We start from the raw sequence: 22,612 nt of genomic DNA, 5'->3' as shown, positions 1-22,612 counted from the left end.
ATTCATGCCCACACAGGCTTCGGAGCCCAAGCCCCACTCTGCAATCTTTAAGCAGCAAAACAACACTGCTGCTCCCGTGGGAGAGAAGGGAGAAAGCTGAACGTGGTCCCTCCCTTGTTATACGGCAGGGTGTATTCATTTCCTGTGACCTCTGTAACAAAACCCCACAAACTGAGTGGCATAAAACAACAGAAATTTATTCTCTCACCATCCTGGAAGCTAGAAGTCTGAAATCGAGGTATTACCAGGTTGGTTCCTACTAGAGGTTCTGAGAGAGAATCTGTTTCATGCTTCTCTCCTACCTTCTGGTGGTGGCTGACATCCCTTGGTTTGTAGGTGCATCAGTCCAATCTCTGTCTCCATCTTCACATGGCGTTCTCCTCTGTGTGTGCCTGTATCTCTGTTTTCTCTTCTTTTAAGGACACCAGTCATTGGATTAGGGCTCACCCCAATCCAGTATAAACTCAATCTTTTTCCAAATAAGGTCACATTCACAGGTGCTGGGATTTAGGACTTCAATGAATCTTTTGGGGGACACCATTCAAACCATAATGTAGGGTGGAAAAGAAATAACATTGTTTCTGTTTAGTGTTCCACTTCCTTCAGTGCCCTGGAACACCTTGTACCCTTTGTCTTGGCAAAGGGACAGCAGGGAAGAGAGAGCTTTTCCCACAGAAAACCTACGATCATTCAATCTACACCAAGCAACACTTGGACCAGTCCATGGGAAAGCAGAGCAGTGCCTGGCAGGATTTTGGATGAGAGCTTATTTCTCTCTTTCTCGTTGATAGTTTCAGAGAGGAGGACCTAGGGTTGTCCACTGACCATTTCTACATCTTCTTTCCTTGAGCCTCTGTCTTGACTGACAGCATGAAAATAAAAGAGCATGTTGAAATGCCTCCTGAGCTGAAGGATAGTGCAATGGACACGTAGAAAATTGTCCCTGTGAAATATGCTATCTGCTTCCAACTCCGCCCCATTCAGGTAGGAAGAGGTTCAAAGTGTTCATCATATGGTATCTTTATTAAAACCTGCTCAACTATCTGAGTTAACACTCTAGCTTTAGATCAGAATGGATAAGACTTTTTGGTTATGCTTGTCAACACCCAAAAGTTGGTACAGGCATATCTTGTTTTATTGTACTCCACAGATACTGTGTGTTTTTTTTTGTTTTGTTTTGTTGTTTTACGAAGTGAAGGTTTGTGTTAACCCCACATCCAGCAAGTCTATTGGCACCTTTTTTCCAACAGCATTTGTTCACTTCGTGTCTCTGGGTAACACTTTAGTAATTCTCAAAATACTTCAAAATTTTTCATTACCACTATATTTTTTATGGTGATCTGTGATGTTTAATGTTACCATTGCAAAAAGATTACGACTCACTGAAGGCTTAGATGATGGTTAGCATTTTGTAGCAATAAAGTATTTTTGAATTAAGGTATGTACATTTTTTTAGACATAATGCTATTGCACACTTAATAGACTACAGTATAGTATAAACGTAACTTCTGTATGCACTGGGAAACCAAAACAATTCATGTGACTCGCTTTATTGCAATATACGCTTTATTGCAGGGGTCTGGAACCGAACCTGAAATATCTCCGAGGCACACCTCAATTATTTTATTTTCTTCTTGGTCTGTTAAACTTTTCTATGTCTGTCATGAGAAATAACATTTGGAAAGAAGGACATACAGGGCATTTAAAATATCAAATTATTTGCATGCATGATTAAAACTTTTAAAAAATCATTTAAGATAGCAGAATTGCTTTGAAAAAAAAGGTTTCAATCCTGAACTGTGAGTGCATTTCAAGATTTTGGGATGAAGACCAGGTGCCTGTAGCAGCTGTCTGAACTTTGTCCTGATCAGCAATGACCCAAAATCCTGTAGTAGTAACCCTTGCTGACATGTCTTAAAATATATGACAGTTAAGGGGACTCCTCCCCAAATTCATCTTGGGCACTGTTTCAATTATTGTTAAATTGATTTTACCTTACAGATAATCAAAAAAAGTAGCCCATGGAGTCTGCATTATTGGCTTATTGAATATAATTGTTCAGCCTTTCTTTGTAGTTATAAAAGAAGAATCAAAGGCATACAGCACAGAATTCTTTGGAAGCAGCATCGCACTTCTATTTCCCATATGTATCTTACATGGGTCCTTTTAAATTGTTCAGAACCCTCAAGAGGGGCCACGTCCACATCAAATCACTTTGACCAAACAAAGGTGTAATTAATACTGATCTTTCAGCCTAGTTTGACAACAATATCTGATCTAAAGTACAAGTGTGAAGTCAGCCTACAAGGATTAAAGCTGCTACATGGTATAGCGGCAGGTCAATTTTGCTTCAAAGATGAGACAAAGTCCAACAAAAGACCAACAGGTGTTTAAAGCCTGGTAAGTTAAAGGTGTTACAGTAAATATACTATTGAAAAAGTCATAGCCAGAGCTTCAGTTGAGACTTGTTAATTACGACAATAAGAGGAAAGAGTTGGGTTTTGATGTTGCTGTACTGTCTTAGTCTGTGCAGGGTGCTATAAGAAAAATACCATAGACTAGGTGGCTTATAGACTCAGAAATTTATTTCTCCCACTTCTGGAGGGTGGGAATTCCAAGACCAAGGTGCTGGCAGATTCAGTGTCTGGTGAGGAGGGCCCACATCCTGATTCATGAGCATCTTTTCACTGTATCCTCACGTGGCAGAAGGTACAGGGACATCTCTGGGGTCTCTTTTATAGACATTAATCCCATTCATGAGGGTTCCAACCTCATGACCTAAACAACTCCCAAAGGCCCCACCTCCTAAAACCAACACATTGGGGGTTAAGAATTCAAAATATGAATTTTGAGGGGACACAAACATTCAGTCCACAACATGTCCCAGGCATATTCCAAGAATTCCCTTAACTTAGTTTTTTCTAATGCTCAGAGATCTTTAAGATGACATCAATATGGTAGTTACCTATGTGGGTTAGATCAAGCAAGGGCATTTTTATATCAGGAAATATACAAAGTATAACAAACATGAATATATATATAATATAATATATGAAAATATAACAATTTGAGCTTTCCTTAGATCGTTAGATATATTGCTATGAGTTATGCCAAAATGAAATGTCCAAAGGAAGAAAATCAAATCCGTGTTATATTAGTTATACTGGAAACCATGCTGTTGTTGTGTTTTTGTATAATAAAATTTACCCTAAAAATGAAAGCATGACTTTGATAAGAAAAAATAATACAACATCTAAAAGCACAGACTATCTTGCTTTTTAAAAATGTCATTCTAGGGCTTCCCTGGTGGCGCAGTGGTTGAGAGTCTGCCTGCCGATGCAGGGGACGCGGGTTCGTGCCCCGGTCCGGGAAGATCCCACGTGCTGCGGAGTGGCTGGGCCAGTGAGCCATGGCCGCTGAGCCTGCGCGTCCGGAGCCTGTGCTCCGCAACAGGAGAGGCCACAACAGTGAGAGGCCTGCGTACCGCAAAAAAAATAAAATAAAAAAGTCATTCTAAACTAGGAGCCTGGAACTGTCGTCTTAAAACTGAACTGCTTCCTCTTTTAGTCTAACATAGTACTGAAATGTACGGCTTTATCCTAAAGTAGAACTGACTAAAATGTAGCATATAGAAAAAGTATAAAGATTTTTTAAATAAACTTGTAAAATCTAGGCACTGAGAAGTTTCTGAGTTAGATATTTTGTTATGGTTAGGTAAACAGTAGCTAAAGAGAGGGAAACATTCCAAGGTGAGTTTTAGATGATGTCTTAGTTCCTCATTGGCTTTAAGCAAACTTGTGATGTATAAGGACAAATTTTTTCCATTCATTTTTTCACCATGAAAATATTTTCCATTGTAGTTCAGGGAAGGGTGGAAGAATATCTTTTTTTGGCAGGCGTAAAATGCCAAATAGTATTGGCAGTCAAAGCTTGTTGTGGTGGGCTTTCCTGGTGGTGGAGTGGTTGAGAGTCCGCCTGCCGATGCAGGGGATACGGGTTCGTGCCTCTGACTGGGAAGATCCCACATGCTGCGGAGCAGCTGGGCCCGTGAGCCATGGCCGCTGAGCCTGCGTGTCTGGAGCCTGTGCTCCGCAACGGGAGAGGCCACAACAGTGACAGGCCCGCGTACCGCAAAAATAAAAAAAAATAAAAACTTGTGTGGAACAAGTATACAGATCACACAGACATACTGTGTGGTCGCCTCTATTTTTATTTTCTGTATTGTTCATGGAAAATAACCGACTAGATGGTCATCTCTCTCGCCTCTACCCCCGCAGATGCTCTGCCAGATGGCTGAGAAACACATGGTAAATTTGTTACCTAGGGGATGGCATCTTTCTGATGTTCAGTATTTCCCTTTGCTTGTGGCCCTGGGTCTCTGAATCTGATGACATTGCAATCCTATTTCAACCAGCAGTTGCTGGGAATGTCCCAACTATAGGTTTTGTGAATTGCCCTACCGGATGGTGCATGTCTCAGTCTTCCCCAACAAGGACTGAGTTTATCGCTGGCAAATTGAAAACAGTGATTGATGCAATAATTGCTGGCAAGGAGCTTTCCTTCTTATTCCAGCCACTGTTTATTCCAGCATCTGTAAACGTAAACTTCCTTAAATAGGTTGGTTATGGGTGGCAGCAGCAAAATGAGAAGAGCTTTGTTAAAACCTTTGGATCCTGGTAAGGAAATCCAATGAGAGAAAACTCTTATTGTGGCCTGAAAGTTGATTAGTGCTCACTCCTCCTGAAGAAGCAAAACTCTTCATTCTAATTTCTGTCTTACTGCTGCCCCTATAGGAACATCAAGTAAATGAAGTATTGGATTATAACAATTATTTGTTGGAAAGGTACCAGCCTGGGCTAATATGGGTAGGAGGAGGGATGGGATTGATCCTAACCTGAAACCAGAGGTTTGTTCTGAAACACACTCTGCCTGTGTAATTAAAGACTCATTTTCTCGTTTTGAAGGTAGAGCCAGGAATAGGTTTACCTTCTGCTAAGCTGCTAAGGTTGTGCTCAGAAAGTGGGCTTGCTTGTACTCACTGGGTACAAGGGAAACACAAGAAAATCTGAATGCCACCGGCCATTAGATCCCTAGCAAGAAGAGGACAAGAGATTCTGTTTCTCTCTACTCTGTAGGGGGCCCTGAGCATGCGAGGGGGTGGGAGAGCGAAATAGCCTCAGAGTCTGCAGGCACATCTCAGGCACATCCGTCTGCCCCAGAGTGAGGGGGCCACCATTTTCTCTCTCTTTATGGAGTCATCTGTCATGGAGAATCCCCAGGCACAAGCAATTAACCAGCTTTTAAGAATATATTGCAATATACCACTAGTATTCTTTAGGTTTTAATATAGCAGTTGCAACTAAATTTAAACTGCCATCCTAAATTCAAGTTGCCTGGGCCAGCTGTATGTGTAGGGTCACCAGCTTCAGCTAACTCAGGCAAGTCGGCCAGCCAAAGGAAGGAAGTCTGTTACAAAGCGGTATTTGTTTGAGAAAAATACAGACCACCCCCAAACTCCCAGGATTCTTCTGCCAAAAATGCAGCATTTACATCAAAGTCATCTGAGTTTCAGTAGACATTTGGAGAGTACCAGTTTCCATGGTAAGTCCAAGGAAGATATAGTTTCCCCAACTGTTGATCTTTGAGTACAACCTAAAAATGGCATCACATAGGAAAGCCTGACCCACTTCAGTTTGAGGCATAAGATCACTTTCCGATTAAAGCTGTATTAATTCAGAACCTCCTATGCTATTGTATACATAGTAGATAATTAATGCCTGAATTCCTTTTCATGGAGACTGAAGGAAGCAGTAGGATATCCTGGAGAAAATTCTAGGAGTGGAAGCCAAGGGTTCTTCTGCTGGTCCAAAAATTTGTTGTGTGATCTTAGGCAAATGACTTTAAATCTCTGGACCTAGCCTCCCAGTCTGCACAGTGCAAAATTATATCTGGGTCTCTTAAGATCAGACTCAGCACTAAAACCCTAGCAACGTCTAGCTGTGCTGTAGCCTAGAAAAACTGTTCAGCTTTCATTTTCAAGTCTTATATCTAGAAATATACTTTCCAAGCTTCCTTGACTTGTGCAATTAATATTTGCATAGGAGAATTTCCACAATAATATTTCGGAGATAGTTACTCTATGCAAAAATGCAAAACTCTTAAGTGTTTCATCACGTTACATTTTTGTGTGTTTGCATTGTGATTTTTCACAAGACTGTTTCTTCTTCTTTTTACCCTTGAACATTAAAATATTGTGAATGATTATTAACACAACTGTGGATCAGGATTGAGTTTGCCTGCGTGAGAAAGGGTTAAAGTTACCCTTCTAGAGTGTCTTACTCTCTCCTGTCATAAATTTTGGATTTTCTGACAAGATGGGAGTAAGTAAACATTTTTAACCAGTCATGGGAAGTTAAAACACACACACACACACACACACACACAAACACACACTTGTGTACGTATGCATATAGGCATGTCTATGTATATATGAAAACCATGCTAATTTTCATCAGATGTTAAAAGCTAATTACCAGACTCCACTTACATAGTGCTCTAGAAATATCTATCAGGCAAAACATATAATATTTATAAAAAGAAGCTTTATTGGGCAAAGGTCCTAAACCACAAGATATCATATTCAAATCAAGATTATAAGCACATTTAAACTTCTACCTGTCTTAAATCTCTACCTGTTTCACTTCAGATCCCAGTAAACCAGCCTTACTTTCACCGGTTTTTACAACTTGGAAAATGATTTGGCTTAAGTTTCTTAGGAGAGTCTTGTCCTAAGAAATCTCTCCACGTTCTCACCATTACTGTGAAAGTCTCACATTTAAGAAGTCTGCTGTAAGCAAGTCTAGATTTGGAGAACTAGAGATTCTCTTCCCCCAACCTTACACAACTCCAGACAGTTTTTAAGGGGGTGTGTGTGTGTGTGTGTGCGCGCACGTGCATGCGTGCTTGTGTGTGCACACACGTTTCCCCTTCTCATTTTAGCTTGAACAAACAAAAGCGATATATGCCAACTATTTATTTACAGTTCCAACATACCTAAATAAGATTCAATAAAAAATCTTTGAACCTGTTTTATCACAGTAACTGTAATAACCAGTCTTCAAGTCGTATTCAGCTTCTGTCACAAATTATCTCAAATAGGAGTTGAATTTTACTTACACACCCATAAAATAGAACCATTTTATTAAATATTTATAGTAGTATCATTTATGCACTGTACAAATATTTATGTAGCTCTTCGTCTATGCTAGGTACTTTGCTAAGCACTGAGTACTCAAAAAGCAAAAACCCAAGAAAATAAAGATATTATACTAAAGGCTATCACAAGACACCCTCTTATAGACACTCGCTTCATCTAGAGCTTGCTGCTTCTCACTCCCTTCAGAAACAAATCGTAAAATGCATAGAATCCAAGCAACGCATGAGGTTCTTACCACGTCTTCTTTCCATGCCAGGCTACTTTAAAAATATGCAAACTGTGTTGATGAGTATAAATAAGCTCACAATCTATTCAGTGGGATTCCAATGTGCAAAACAAGAAACTTTATTTTCTTTAATGGATCTTATCTTGCTCTTGAGCTCAAAAGTGCTCCATTTTTGGTCAATTAAAAAGTGACAGATTGGGCTTCCCTGGTAGCGCAGTGGTTGAGAGTCCGCCTGCCGATGCAGGGGACACAGGTTCATGCCCCGGTCCGGGAGGATCCCACATGCCGCGGAGCGGCTGGGCCCGTGAGCCATGGCCGCTGAGCCTGCGCGTCCGGAGCCTGTGCTCCACAATGGGAGAGGCCACAACAGTGAGAGGCCCTCGTACCGCAAAAAAAAAAAAAAAGTGACAGATTATTTTGTAACATACTGTGCAGAAAGAGTAAATGTGGCAGGCCTGAGACTGCTGTCTTTAGAAAGGCCAGCTTACAAGGTTGGCCCTTGGCTGGCGTCTGGGAATTTGGAATTGGGAAGGGTTCTCACCAGTCCCAGAACTGATAAGAATGATTCATGGTTCCCGGGCTGTCTATGCAAACAACATGGTTTATGCTGCACACCTGCTTTGCTTTGGGGAGTCTGAGATTTTGGCACCTGCCAGGCAGAGGGTGCTTATGTGTGTGACCAACTTGCAAAACAAACCCTGGGCCCTGAGTCTCTAATGAAATTTCCTGGTAGACAGCGTTGTGTATGTCCTGTCACAACTCATTGCTGGTTGAATTAAGGGTGTCCTATGTGACTCCACTGGGAGAAGACCCTGGGAAGCTTGTGTCTGGTTTCCCTGGACTTTCCTCTGTGCCTTTTCTCTTGCTGAATGTACCAGGTAGCCTTTCTCTGTAAGCAGTCTTAGTTGTGAGTACAACTCTGTGATGACAGCTGCCAGTCCTTCTAGAAAATTACCAGACCTGGGAGTGGTCTTGGGGGCCTCCAACACACACATAATTATTATCTTCTATGTGCCAAGCACTTTTCTACACCTGAGGATATAGCAGTGAGCAAAACAAAATACCTGCTCCAGGAAGCTTACATTCTATTTGGAGGGGGTAGAGAGAAGACAGGGAGAGGAGGAAGGTGTCAAGCAATAAAATATAAACAAGCAAATTATGGACTGTACCTGATGGTAAGAGGTGCTATGCCAAACAAGAAAGCAGGAAAGAAGGTATGGAATGTAGTCATGAAAGACTTTGAGTTAAGAGCGGAAGGAGGTAAGGAAGTGAGTCGTGGCAATACCCAGGGACAGAGCTTTCTAAGCGGAGAGAACAACTGGTGCAGAGGCCCTGAGGCACAGCATGTTCAATTCAGGAATAGCAAGGGGGCCAGTGTGGCTGCAGGGCAATGAGCAACCAGCAGGAGAGGTAGGAGATGGGCTGGAGAATGAGGGGGACCAGATCACGTGGGCCATTACCAGTTTTCTGGCTTTTATTCTGAGTGAGACAAGAAGCCATTGGAGGGTTATGAGAAGAGGAGTGATTTGATTTTAAAGCATCACTGTGGCTGCTTACGGAGGACACACTGTAGAGCGGCTAAAGCAGAAGTAGGGACATGAGTGTAATAGCCCAGGACTTGTAGATGGATTAGATGTAGGGTGTGTGTAAGAGAGAGGAGCCCTAGATTCTAGGGCTTTTCTCCTGAGCAATTGGTGAGGTTGTCATTTATTGAGGTGGGGATACCGAGGAAGGAGCAGAGTTGGCAGATGTGGAAGTAGGTTGTTTTGGGGTGAAATTTTGTTTTGGGGTGTGTTAAGTTTGAGATGCCTAATAGTCTAGCAAAGTTGTACAGTTATTTCCATTTTGTAGATGAGGAAACTGAAGCATAGAGAGGTTAAGTGACTTGCTCAAGGTCACACTTGGAATCATCAAAATTAAAGTGACTCTCCCGTGGTGCAAGAATAAGCACATTTTAATAATAAATACATAAACATTATTTAAATAGTATTATAATAAATACAATAAAAAACAAATATCATTGTCATTAATATGCTGCAGTTTATCAGTGTACGGTTGGTGGCTAAGTGATCTACCAAAGCCCAATTTTCCCCAGATAATTGTCTATTGGGAACAGAAATTCCGGGATTGTGCATTGCCATTTGATACTGGTTTCCAGCCTAGGATCAATGAATGATAGTTTGGGGACTGTTGGGCTTCCCTGGTGGCGCAGTGGTTGAGAGTCCGCCTGCCGATGCAGGGGACACGGGTTCGTGCCCCGGTCCGGGAAGATCCCACGTGCTGCGGAGCAGCTGGGCCCGTTAGCCATGGCCACTGAGCCTGCGCGTCCGGAGCCTGTGCTCCGCAATGGGAGAGGCCACAATAGTGAGAGGCCCGCGTAACGCAAAAAAAAATAAAAAATTTTAAAAAATTTAAAAAAAAAAGATAGTTTGGGGACTGTTGAAATGTTTCTTCAACATTATTGTCACAATGATTTAACATTTTGATTTGCGTGCACTTTACTTTTAGAACTTTTTAACTTTAATACGGCAAAGAAAACACAAATAATCTTACTATGCATTCCAATGCAGTCATTGCACAGATATTTTAATATAAGTAATAAATTGAATTATTCATTTAAAGGAGAGATGGCAATATCACTGAGATAAATATATAATCATTATTTGAATAAGTGGTATGCAATTGTAATTAAAATTCAATACTTTTTATATGTCAAGTTCATGTTTGTAAATATCTTACTTTACTATATCTGGAGGCTGCATTGATAGTTTTATTTTTTTAATTAGAGATAATTACATTAACCTGATATACATTCCCTTAACCAAGGGACCAAGGACAACGATAAATCATGTCAATATCTTCTACCCTGACAGGGTGCAACGGGAATGGTACCTACAACTCTGCCTCAAACTCAAATTGAGGGACATTCTACAAAATACCCAAGCTGTACTTTTCAAAACTGTCAAGGTTGTGAAAAATGAAGGACGTTTGAAAAACTGTCACAGATCAGGGGAGACTAAGTATACATGACAACTAAATGTAATGTGGTATCTTGGAGAGGATCCTGGAAGAGAAAAAGAGCATTCGTCGAAAAACTGGTGAAATCCAAAAAATGTCTGTAGTTTTATTTAATGGTATTGTACCAATGTCAGTTCTTAGTTTTGACAAATGTATCACAGTTATGCAAGATATTAACATTAGGGGAAACTAAGTGAAGGGTGTATGGAAACCCCCGGGGACTATCTTTGCAAATTATTCTAAAATAAAAAGTTTGTTTTAAAAATGACTCCCTTAATATATATCTACTCATAAGTTTGCTAAAATATAACTTGCTTTGGGAACTGAACATTTATTAACTCAAAAACATTTCGATACCCCTACTATTTGTCAAATAGTTCAGAAAGGACTGGTTTAGCCTGCTGAATACATTATTAAGCAATGAGAACTCAGGTTATATTAGCCCAGATGACAACCCATTTTCTACTTTCAAGAGTAGAGGAGGGGGCTTCCCTGGTGGCGCAGTGGTTGGGAGTCCGCCTGCCGATGCAGGGGACACGGGTTCGTGCCCCGGTCCGGGAAGATCCCACATGCCGCAGAGCGGCTGGGCCCGTGAGCCATGGCCGCTGAGCCTGCATGTCTGGAGCCTGTGCTCCGCGGCGGGAGAGGCCACAACGGTGAGAGGCCCGCGTACCGCAAAAAAAAAAAAAAAAAAAAAAAAAGAGTAGAGGAGGAAAAGTTTTGAAAGCTTTGGTTGGAAGTGGAGGAAACCAGATAATGAAACCACAGACATAAAATAACAATCTGTGAGAATTCTATTCAAACTAGGAGTTTTGAAGAATATTAACTATTAATAAGTTGGATTGATGACCTGGAAAATAACTTCTGATTGAGGGGGAAAGGCCATGCTATTAGATTCTTTTTCATGAAGATAGAGGAAAGTAGATTTTTTTAACCACATATGAAGATCAAAAAGATAAAATGGGGGCTTCCCTGGTGGCACAGTGGTTGAGAGTCTGCCTGCCGATGCAGGGGGCACAGGTTCGTGCCCTGGTCCGGGAAGATCCCACATGCCGCGGAGCGGCTGGGTCCGTGGGCCATGGCCACTGAGCCTGCGCGTCCGGAGCCTGTGCTCCGCAACGGGAGAGGCCACAGCAGTGAGAGGCCCGCGTACCGCAAAAAAAAAAAAAAAAGATAAAATCTTTCGCTTCCTCACACCTGTATAATTTTATATTGTATGTCAGCTCACCCTTTAGAAAACCGTATAATGTACAGTAAGTCATAACCAGGAAGGTAGAGACTAAAAAAGGAATGCCATTCTTTTACTGAAACAAAAGGACAAAATAGGAGAAGAAAATTCCAGGATCAGCACAAATTTAAAGAATTCTATAATTTTAAAGCTCTGCATTTAATCTTAAGATCAGTATTGCTATAGGTCAAAGAAACCATTTGGAATAAACTGTTTTGCTAATAGGTCCTTTTTTTTGTTTGTTTATAAGTTAAAAGTCTAGCTAAGCCAAATAATAATGAAACTACCAGCATAACAGTTTAGTGATTTTTTTAGTAGTGAAACAAAAGGCCACATAGAAATAACCCTGACTTAGAACTATAGTCCACACTGATCATCTACACTTACCTAGATTATGCTACAGTCTCTACAGATGATCTAGAAGTGCTTTTCCGCCGTTCAGCTATCATACCACCTACTTGGATTATATTAGTAGCCATGACTATGCTGAATGAATTGTGGTCACCACAGAGGACAGTGTTGATAGACCTACTTTCCAAGAGCCCAAGGCAAAAGGCTATTTAGGACAATGCGGCCAGTTCAATAAAATGATGAATCAAGTTCAACAACAACAAAATGTAGCCCAAGTTAAATACTTCCTCACATATTCAATACAAAATGAAAGAAAATCATATAAATTGGAAACCAGTAGAATTAAACTCAAAATGAAATATAACTGGTAATTAGAATTTTGATAATGAAGTTTCAGAATATATACTCAACAGCAGTGATTTTTAATCATTTACCAAGTAAGTTCCACTAAGGAAGAACATATAAGAGGCAGGTTCTTTTAAGGTAGCAGTAGGAAATTCTGAAAACGATTTTGACGTAATCTAATCAACCACCTTCTTTTCCAAATGAGGAAACCTATGGAGCTGTAATAATGGCCAATAATTATTGTAGGCTTATTGGGTGCCAAGGACCCTGCATAATCTCATTTAGTCCTCACCAAAATCACACAGGCAGGTAAACTCCTCAGAGATTATGAAACTGAGGCTAAGCAAGGTGAGCAATTTACACATGATCACATAGAAAGTGGCAGACTTACAACGGAATGATCTTACAGTCAACGAATAGGAGACATTGGAGGTTGGTAACAAATGACTTACCATTTAACTTAGCTCATGAGCTTTTAGAGAAAGCATCACTTTATTTCTCTCTGGAAGTATCTCAGACATTGTCATATTAAAATATATACTTGGTGTGTATATATATATATAAAGACATCCTTCTGTATGAAAATGTCTTTAGTATGATTCCGCTTGTTCCTCCAGTTAAATTGGTTCCTTCCTTTACATCTGAAACTACATGTTGGTGTTACTGGAAGAACCGTCAAAAGGTTCTGCCTTAATATTTGTCCTGGGGCAATGAGATGATATTATTATAATTAACAAGGTTCAAAGGACTTTCAGGTAAGTAGAATGTATGGTATTTTAGAAAATAAGAAACATGGGCTTAGTAGAATTTAAAGACTACCAGAACTACTACTTTTCCAGTAACCTACTTATCCAAGTATAAATACCTGCTAAATATTATTTGGGGAAATAACCTGAATGTTAATTAGTATCTTGAATTGACAGAGTGGGTAGAATAATATTAATATTTATCCTTTGAAGTGTAACTAATGGAGTTTCAGTCTATTCATAGTGGAACTCCATATCAAAGTTCTATTTCTTTGGTTAGTTTAAAATACCTCATGATATTTCGAGTAACGCTAAGGAACTACAACAAGACTATTTTTAATACTATTTTTTTTTTTTTTCTTTGGTACACGGGCCTTTCACTGTTGTGGTCTCTCCCGTTGCGGAGCACAGGCTCCGGACGCGCAGGCTCAGCCGCCATGGCTCACGGGCCCAGCCACTCCGCGGCATGTGGGATCTTCCCAGACCGGGGCACGAACCCGTGTCCCCTGCATCGGCAGGCGGACTCTCAACCACTGCGCCACCAGGGAAGCCCATACTATTTTTTTAGATAGCAAAAGCAACGGAGACTCATTTAAATTTCTAAAATAAAGAAAATTAGGTGGTTTTTTAAAAAATTTCTTTTTATAAATTCCTGTTAACCAAAATAATCACAGCCAACATTTTTGTGTATTTCCTTCCAGGTTATTTTCATTCATAGATTTGGTGTGTATTTTACATTCTGTTAGTAGTTATATTACCCCAATGGTTCTTAAACTTTAATCAACAGTGAAGTAAGGAGGGAGGGGTGATCCTAAAGGCTCTGCCACCCTGGCAGATTCTGTCTGCTCTCTGTTCTTCTCTTCTATTATTTTTACTGGGTATGGGGGATGCTGAACCCCAGGGGCTGGTCACCCTCAGAGGCCTACAGGAGAATCTTCCTCTGGGGTGGAATATGCAGACAGAGGCTGAGAGTATCCTGGAGGTGAGCACCTAAGGGTTAGATAGGGCTGAGGTATCTGATAAACCAACCACACAGGACTTGCCTGCTATGTGCCACTTGACCCTTGCATACTTTTCCTGCTCCTTAGGTGGCTGTGACACTCATTTTCCATTGCCACACAAAGGGAAGGAGAGCTGACAACAGGAGCACCAGCAGGAGAGCTGCGAGGCAGTGAAGCAATATCACCAAGTGACCAGAGTCTCGTTATTAGGGAAGGTAGGAAGGTTACTGAAACTGGTAAGAAGGTCAAGGGAACTGAATAGTCCCAGCGATGAGGGAGGGACTGGTGAACAGTGAACCCTTTTCATAGTTTAATTTCTTTTGATGAAAGCATACAGTGAGGGCTTTGTAGCTTTGAAAAACCTGCAAATAAATGAAGGTTAGTCCAGTGAGGAATGGCCAAGCCCTCACAAAGCTGACTGTCAACCCATCTAATTGGAATTTGATCGCAGCAATTAAGGGCAAGTGTCTTAGCCTTCTCTCCTTATGACCTCCAAATAAGATTTCAAGTTTGAAAGCCCCATCGATGACGACAATTGATTTCGGAAACTGCAAGAGTGTGTGAGGGACATTAAGGAGAAGGTCTGGCCTTTAATAAACCCTTTACATTTCTTTGGAATAGGTGTGTTACATTGTGTTATCTTTGCTTTTACTTTAAAAATGATTATTCTCAACCTGAGGCATATTCTACAAGATCTATACTCTTCAAAATATCAATGTCATAAAAGACAAAGACTGATGAAATGTTCCAGATCAAAGATGGATAAAGTGTGACAACTGAATGCAAAGCATAACCCAGAGTTTTTCTTTTGCTATAAAAGACACTAATGGAACAATTGGTGAGATATGAATCAGGTCTGGATATTAGATAATAGTATCACATCAAAGTTAATTTCCTGATTATGATCATTGCATGTGATTCTGTAAGATAATATCCTAATTTGGGGATATGTGGATATTCATTTCAATTAATTCTTATCCTTGAAGTATTTAGGGTTAAAGGTAGCATTATGTCTGCAATTTACTCTCCAACAGTTCAGGAAAAGATTACATACATAAAGAGAAAGAAGGATAAAGCTAGTGTGATCAATATTTGAGGATTCTGGTGTAAAACTGCATGGAAATTCTCTGTACTATTCTCTCCTGTAAGTTGAACATTATGTCAAGTAAAAAAAATTTAAATAATAAAAGATGACTTTTAAACCTTAAAAAATGTTTAACATGGTCTTATTAATACTACATAAATATTGCAAGGCACCACTGTAAATACTTAGGATAGTTTTAATTATTGATAATGTGTTTTCCTTTTCATGACATACACTAAAATTCTAATGGCCAAACATGATTTTACATTTATAGTAAGGAATGATCTAACTGGTCTTACTATATATCACCAGAAACAGCAAATCCCGCCAGTCATTCACCAGCAAAAATTGTCCCCTAGGAGAGCTGATTTACACAGCAGTACATCAAATGGATAATAAAGGCACAGAACACAGGTGAGCGATTTAAAGGAATACTACCATTTTACACTGTACATTTGGATATCACTTTTTCTTTTCTAAGTATTTTTGCCCATATTATCTCATTTTATACCCTGCATTCATGTACCATCTAAGACTTGCTGTTTTTAAAGCAGGCATTTTCACAGCTAGATGAGATTTTTTAAAAATCTATATATATTTGAAGCTGGTTAGAAACAACTACAATCTGAGAAAGACCTCTTAATGACTGGAGCTAGAAAAGGAAGGGGAGGATTTCATTATTCTCAAAGCACCTGGAAATGTGAATGTTGCTTATTCTTAATCTATCACAATGCTGAAATCCAACACCTGCCTTGGGCTGTTTGTCTATGATAAATCAAAATAGGTTTTAGTCATGACAAGAACAATGATATCAACCCAAATAGAATCTTGTTTCCATGAGTATATATTTGCCCTACTCTATTAAACTGAAGCCAATTAGAACTTTGTATTACAAGTTTTTCCATCTAAATTCAACCCCAAGATAAAGAGATTTGCTGTCTGAACATTGTTTTTCTTGCATTTACCACTGGTGGCCAGATTCTGAGAAATGGATGAAAAAAAAATGTTTAGGGTTGATGGAAAAGAAAAAAATAATACTGAATTTTAACTTTCAGTATTTTAAAGGAAAGCCACGTTCAAATGTAAGGATTTTTAACAGAGATAATTTGTCAATTATTTACACATATAATTCTCTTGGACTTTATCTTCAAATATGAAGAAAATAAAATGCAGTTATTTTTAACAATGGATATAATTCAGATTCTACTGTCACTCCTCTGCCTAATTTCCCCCTTACCTTCAAGCTCATACCCTGCCCCCAAACGCCAAAACTTTTCACTGGGGATTTGCCCTTCTGGGAAGGCTTTCCCCACAGATATTCATTCACAGGACTCCATCTATCCATCCCCTGCATCCTTTGGGTCTTGCTTCTGTAACTTTCTCCATGAGCCTTCCATGGCCAATTTATCCAAAACTGCAAATCATACCCCACCCCAACTCCCCATACTTCCTGTCCCCCTGCCCTCAGTCATTTTTTGCTTAGCATTTACAGTTTACTTGCTTATCTTGTTTATGGTCTATTTACCTTCCTGGAATGTAAGTTTCATGCGGGAAGTTTTGTTATTTATTCCATCCCTAGTGTCTAACACTTTCTTAGCATATCTTTCATCTGTTAAATAAATGAATGAGTGAATGCTAAAGACCAAATAAATAATAGCAATAATAGCTTATCAATGAATAATAACAGCAACAACAATAATAATAATAGCAGTGAGCAAATTTATGAACTGTGTACTGTCAAAACTATCAGTTATAAGCATTTTGTTTGTTGGTTTGTGTCCTTACTTTTTTTTAATTTTTAAATTACTTTTAGTGTGGATAAATAAAAGAATATGTTCAAATTTCACAGTAGTAAGCAAATTCCACAGCAGACCCTCAGCTCAGTAAACACTAGTGTCTCCTGTAAGCATGTGCTAGAAAGAGTTTTACTCTGGGTAACAAGTTACTATGTTGCTCAGTGAAAATGTGAACCAAACCTCAATTGATGAGCTACTAATAATTCCTTCCTCAGGTCAATACGAATAGATATATATTTGAACTTATTCATTATATAGAAAATGTATTAAGATGGGAAATGTGTGTGGGAGTACATGGAATTGGTGCATTCCTAAATGTTATGGACTAAATTGTGTCCCTCCCCACCCCCAATTCGTACATTGAAGCCCTAACCCTCAATATGATGGTATTTAGAGGTGGGACCTTTGGAGGCAATTAGGATTAAATGAGGTCATGAGGGTGGGGCCCTCCTGATGGAATTAGTGCCCTTATGAAAAGAGACACCAGAGAGCTTGCTTCTTCACTCTGTCTTTCCACCATGTAAGGATACGGGGAGCAGGCAGCTGTCTAAAAGCCAGGAAGAGAGCCCTCACCAGAAACTCACTATGCTGGCACCTTGATCTTGGGCTTTCCAGCCTCCAGAACTGCAAAAGAAGACATTTCTATTGCTTAAGCCACCCAATTTATGGTATTTTGTTACAGCAGCCTGAGCTAACTAAAACACTGAACAAAATTAAAAACCAGATCCTCCAAGGTGGAAAATAAGAAGTAAACATTCCATATATGTAGGCAGGTGGACTTCTCACCTTTCTCTAGAATTACTCCTTATAATTACTATTATTGCCTCCATACTGTCCCAAGAGTGGTTCTATATAATTTGTTTTTGTTTGTTTGTTTGCGGTACGCGGGCCTCTCACTGCTGTGGCCTCTCCCATTGTGGAGCACAGGCTCCGGACACACAGGCTCAGCGGCCATGGCTCACGGGCCTAGCCGCTCCGCAGCATGTGGAATCTTCCCGGACTGGGACACAAACCCGTGTCCCCTGCATCGGCAGGTGGACTCTCAACCACTGCGCCACCAGCCCGGTTCTATATAATTTAAAACTCAGATGCAAGTGAGATCCTGAGGTCATTCCCACTATATTCTGTACAAAGCTAAGACAGGACTGGGCTGTTTGGACAAGTTTTACATGTGATTAAGGGATAACCAAGGGTAATTACATAAAAACTAAGGTCAGCACAAGACCTGGTTTGCTCTCTGGGCTTCACAGTGCCCATCTAGGCCTAACTCTTGGTGGGCACCAGATTCACACCAACCACTGGGGCGCACGTGCTCAGACTCTTCTTCTGGAAGTCTGGACCTTAGGAAGGGAAGCATCTTTTGCTTGAGCCAACCTGAGAAATTCCCACAACCCCCACCTAATGACTGCTGTGTCCCTGGGCTCTGGTAGCTGAAACGGCTCTGATGGAGGGCTAGGGTCTGAGGTTCAGATCCATCAAACCACATAGGGAGAGACAAGGTTGCTTTCCCTCATCCATGGATGCAGATGGCTTCTTGTCCAACCTCTCCCAAGAATTCTGAACCAGGGGAGAGAAGGGGGAGGAAAAAGCAATGGACAGAGGATGCTGGGTACTTATAGCTACTGAGAGATTGCCAGGGAGAAAGCAAACCTTTGTTTTCAAGTCATTTTCAAATCATCACGATCTCTAAAATCACAGCAAGGACAAAATATTGAATAACTGAGGCAAGGGTAAGATTTGCATATCAAGTGTTATAATGTATGCAAATGTCAGGCACAGTAAGTGAGCTGGGGAGAGGTGGTGTGATTGAAGCTTAGTGAGAAGTTGCTTCACCCCAAATCACTCAGTTTTCATTATCTTGTTTAATAAGAGCTTGTGGTTCTTCCAAAGTATGTAACTGATTTCATGTCCTTTTGCCATTTCTATAGCATTTCTAACAGTTGTCGTTTTATCCCTGGAAAGTTGGTACTACCTCATGAGCCACTGATTTTGAGAGTGGCCACCCCCACTAAGTTCTGTGTCACCCCCGCACACACACAATAGATCATGCTAACCCCTCTTTTACAGCAAGGTATGCTCAGACATGGTGTGAGGGGCAGGGAAGGGGGTGTCATTACAGAGCAACTGGTTAGAACACCTACCAATTAGGACAGGTTTGTGAGTTTGAGCCTCGGGCACACTGGGTCTGTCCTCTGTTCCATGGCTCCCAGCTGCATCCCTAGCATCTATCTACCCAACCTCATTCAAGATCAGAATGATTGTACACCTTGTTGTGGGTGGAATAACACTTGCATATCACCAGACCTGAGAAGCAACTGCCTGATCATTGATCATCTCCATAAATAGAAGACAGGTATTAAAGTATTACACAAAATAGTTTTGTTGTTACACAAAACCTGCCAAATTGGAAATTATTTCCCAGATCTGAGCATCTCTCAACTAAATGATACATGCCAAAGAAGTAAACATGTCATAAAGTGTGACATATCAGGGCATACTAGGAGTAAGAAGGAAAACAGAGAAAACAGTAATATTTCAGAAAATTTAAAAAAAAAAGAAGAAAGCTGAGAAACAGTAATAGTTGGAATTTTTTCATGGAGGTTGTTCCTTCTGTTTATAATTTTCCTAATATTCGTAACACTAGGTTTAGATTCGGAACTCCCACAGCAAGTGTCTCTTGCTCTCTTGATATTTCTCCAGAAGTTCATGTGCAGTATTTGATTATATCACAATCAAAATTTAGAGCACATTGCATGCAAAGTACAAAAGTAAAACATCAGTACTAACTGGAAATGCCTGATAAAATACACCTACTTCGTTTTTTCCCTTGTACTTTTCAATCTTTTCTAAGTAGATTACCATAACTCTCACAACTAGGAAAAAAACCATTTAAACTGCCTGCTAATTAAGACAATGCTATTTAATATGTTCCAGAGTTTGTAACACGGGCATTGCCTATTCTCTCTCCATTCCTTCTTTGACTCTTCAGACAGTCAGTTTTGGAAATGAGATGCTCTGCTTTGATGGTAGGCCAACAGCAAATTAAACTACTCCTGAATTTCACAAGTCTAACATTTCAAATGAGATTTCAGCTCAGTCCGCACAGTGTAGCACACTTGTGCCCGATGAAGCATTGCTGATAGAATAATTAGCTTGAACAATGTGTGAAAGCCAAGGGACAGTTTTTTAGGCAGTCACTAACTGTTCCCTCTATGCTCTTACAAATGAACGTTCAAGAGGTGAAGAGGGAGAAGGGCCTTTCCTTTGACCCAGCACAGGATTTCTGCAGTGGTGTGTGCAGCGTTTAGAGAGGAATGCACGTGGAGAGGTATCCAGCCAGCCAGATCAGACTTCGTTTGCAGCCAGATGACCACCACATCTTATCCTACAAATATTATCTGGTGCTCAGTCTTGAGCCCTCATATATGAGAGGGTAAAAGTGTGGAGTCTGGGTGTATTTGAACAGCCACTTAAACTATGGTTTCTATTTTTAAAATCTACCTTCACGCAACTGATCCTTTTACTTTGCTGGTTAATTTTAATGCTATCTTTAAAAGATGATAGCTAATCGAGAGTGTAAGATAGCAGACACAAGTAACATGTAGCACCTCTCTGGCTAATCTGGAACTGCGAGTCGCAGCTCCATCCAATATAGTTACCACCCCCAGGCCTGGGTGTGCAGGCTTATTTTGGAGTTAGACCCAGCTGAGGCTTGAAACTGGCTCCAGGCGTTTCCTAGCATTACCAGACGGTGGGATCCTCTAGGAAGCAATTCTACTGTGGGCTTTCTATTCCCGAACCAGGTCTTTGAACATAATTCTGCTTTCTCACCCAGTAACCAGCAAATTCAGCCTTCTCATTCCTGACTAACCTGTCTCTCCATCTCTCTACTCAAGGAAAAAAATTAGGAAAGAAAGAGAAAGACAAGGAAGAGAGAGGTAGATTAGGGTCTCCCATTTCCTGTATATGCTAAGAGAAGCCAGTATTCCTTTTCTTCTTGGTCATCATGATTTCTGTCCCCTCCCCAAGTGCCGTTTTTTCCTATTTTTAGCATTGTTTTGTTTTAAGAAATCCTTCTCCTCTAAAGTCTTATCTGGTGATTCAATTTCAAAACCAACTGGGATCTTTACCAACCATCCCATAGCCAAAGCATAATCTGGGTTTGTATTAAGAAATATCCCCGGTAAAATCCCAAATATCTGGTGTTTGGTTGTTTTGTTTTTTGATTTTTGTTCTTGGCCAATCAATATGTCTCCCTTTCCATTCATTCATGCCTAGTCCCTGCTGATTCTGTGAGCTCCCCAAATTTGTGTACCAAATTCCCTTTTGCTTAAATTAGCCAACTTTTGGTTAGTCGTCGTTGGATTAGCCAGCTTAGTCGCTCAATAAACAAAAATGTTAACCAATACACTTGGCCTCCATCTTGCCCCTCACCTCTTCTCCCGGATCTAAAATTTCTAGAGATTAAGCATAGATTAGATAACAATTATCCAAATGTTATCTCCCAGATAAATTTACCAGATCAGTAAACTGAAATTAAGTGAATGAGGAACAAGAGCTGATACAAGACGGGACTATTTCAGCAGCGCAATATCATGAGGTGTATTCTTAAAAGACACAAAGAAAGATGTGAGTGCGCATGCCCGTCTGCAACACTGGTGGTCAGGACTTGGTTTCGTTTTAGCCAGAGTCGGCTTTAGTGAAAGACTATTGGAGGAGCCTAACCAGTAGTCTTCTGCTCTGATATCCTTCTTACTTCTTCAGAAATGAAGACAACCAGGACAGAGATAATTGGAACTTCGGGAAAGGGATAAGGACAGAAGTCATAGGCAGGCAGTGACAGAGCTGACGTTACAGGTTTCCTTATATGTATCATGTACCAGGTCATTCAAGTGCTTTTTGTTTGTTTGTTTTGTTTTGTTTGCGGTACGCGGGCCTCTCACTGTTGTGGCCTCTCCCGTTGCGGAGCACAGGCTCCGGACGCGCAGGCTCAGCCGCCATGGCTCACGGGCCCAGCCTCTCCGCGGCATGTGGGATCTTCCCAGACCGGGGCACGAACCCGTGTCCCCTGCATCGAGCAGGAGGACTCTCAACCACTGCGCCACCAGGGAAGCCCTCAAGTGCTTTTATGAACATTATCTCTGCTGCTCTTCACAGCAGTGCTGGGGAAAGGCGGGGCAGAGATTGTGGTCTCCATCTGACTCCTGAAATACTGAGCTGCAGAGAGATGAAGTCAGTTTTCATCGGTCCAAAGCTGAAACCCACATCTCTGGCTTCTCCTATAAAGAGACCAGAGGTAGGCTGAGTAACGCGTTGACTAAGAGAAACAAGTGGTAAATGAGGGAAGACTTGTAGACCTTCAATTATTAATACTTTCTATTGAGATTCAGAGATAAGTCCGTTACTCTGAAGGTGGGGTAACACCTGGTCGCCTGAGAGAAGGGACGGGCATTGGAGCAGGTGCTCCATTAATGTTTAATGAAAAATGAGCTAAGACGTGAGATAGGCCGGACAACCTGAGAGGGCCTTAGTGCCCGTACGGGGTTTTGATTCTGCACAACGGGTAAATAGAAGCCTTTGGAGAGGTTTCATAGAGAAAGC

Source organism: Orcinus orca, chromosome 10 (assembly GCF_937001465.1).
Source record: "Orcinus orca chromosome 10, mOrcOrc1.1, whole genome shotgun sequence".
NCBI lineage: Eukaryota > Metazoa > Chordata > Mammalia > Artiodactyla > Delphinidae > Orcinus > Orcinus orca.
This window is presented reverse-complemented; position numbering follows the sequence as displayed.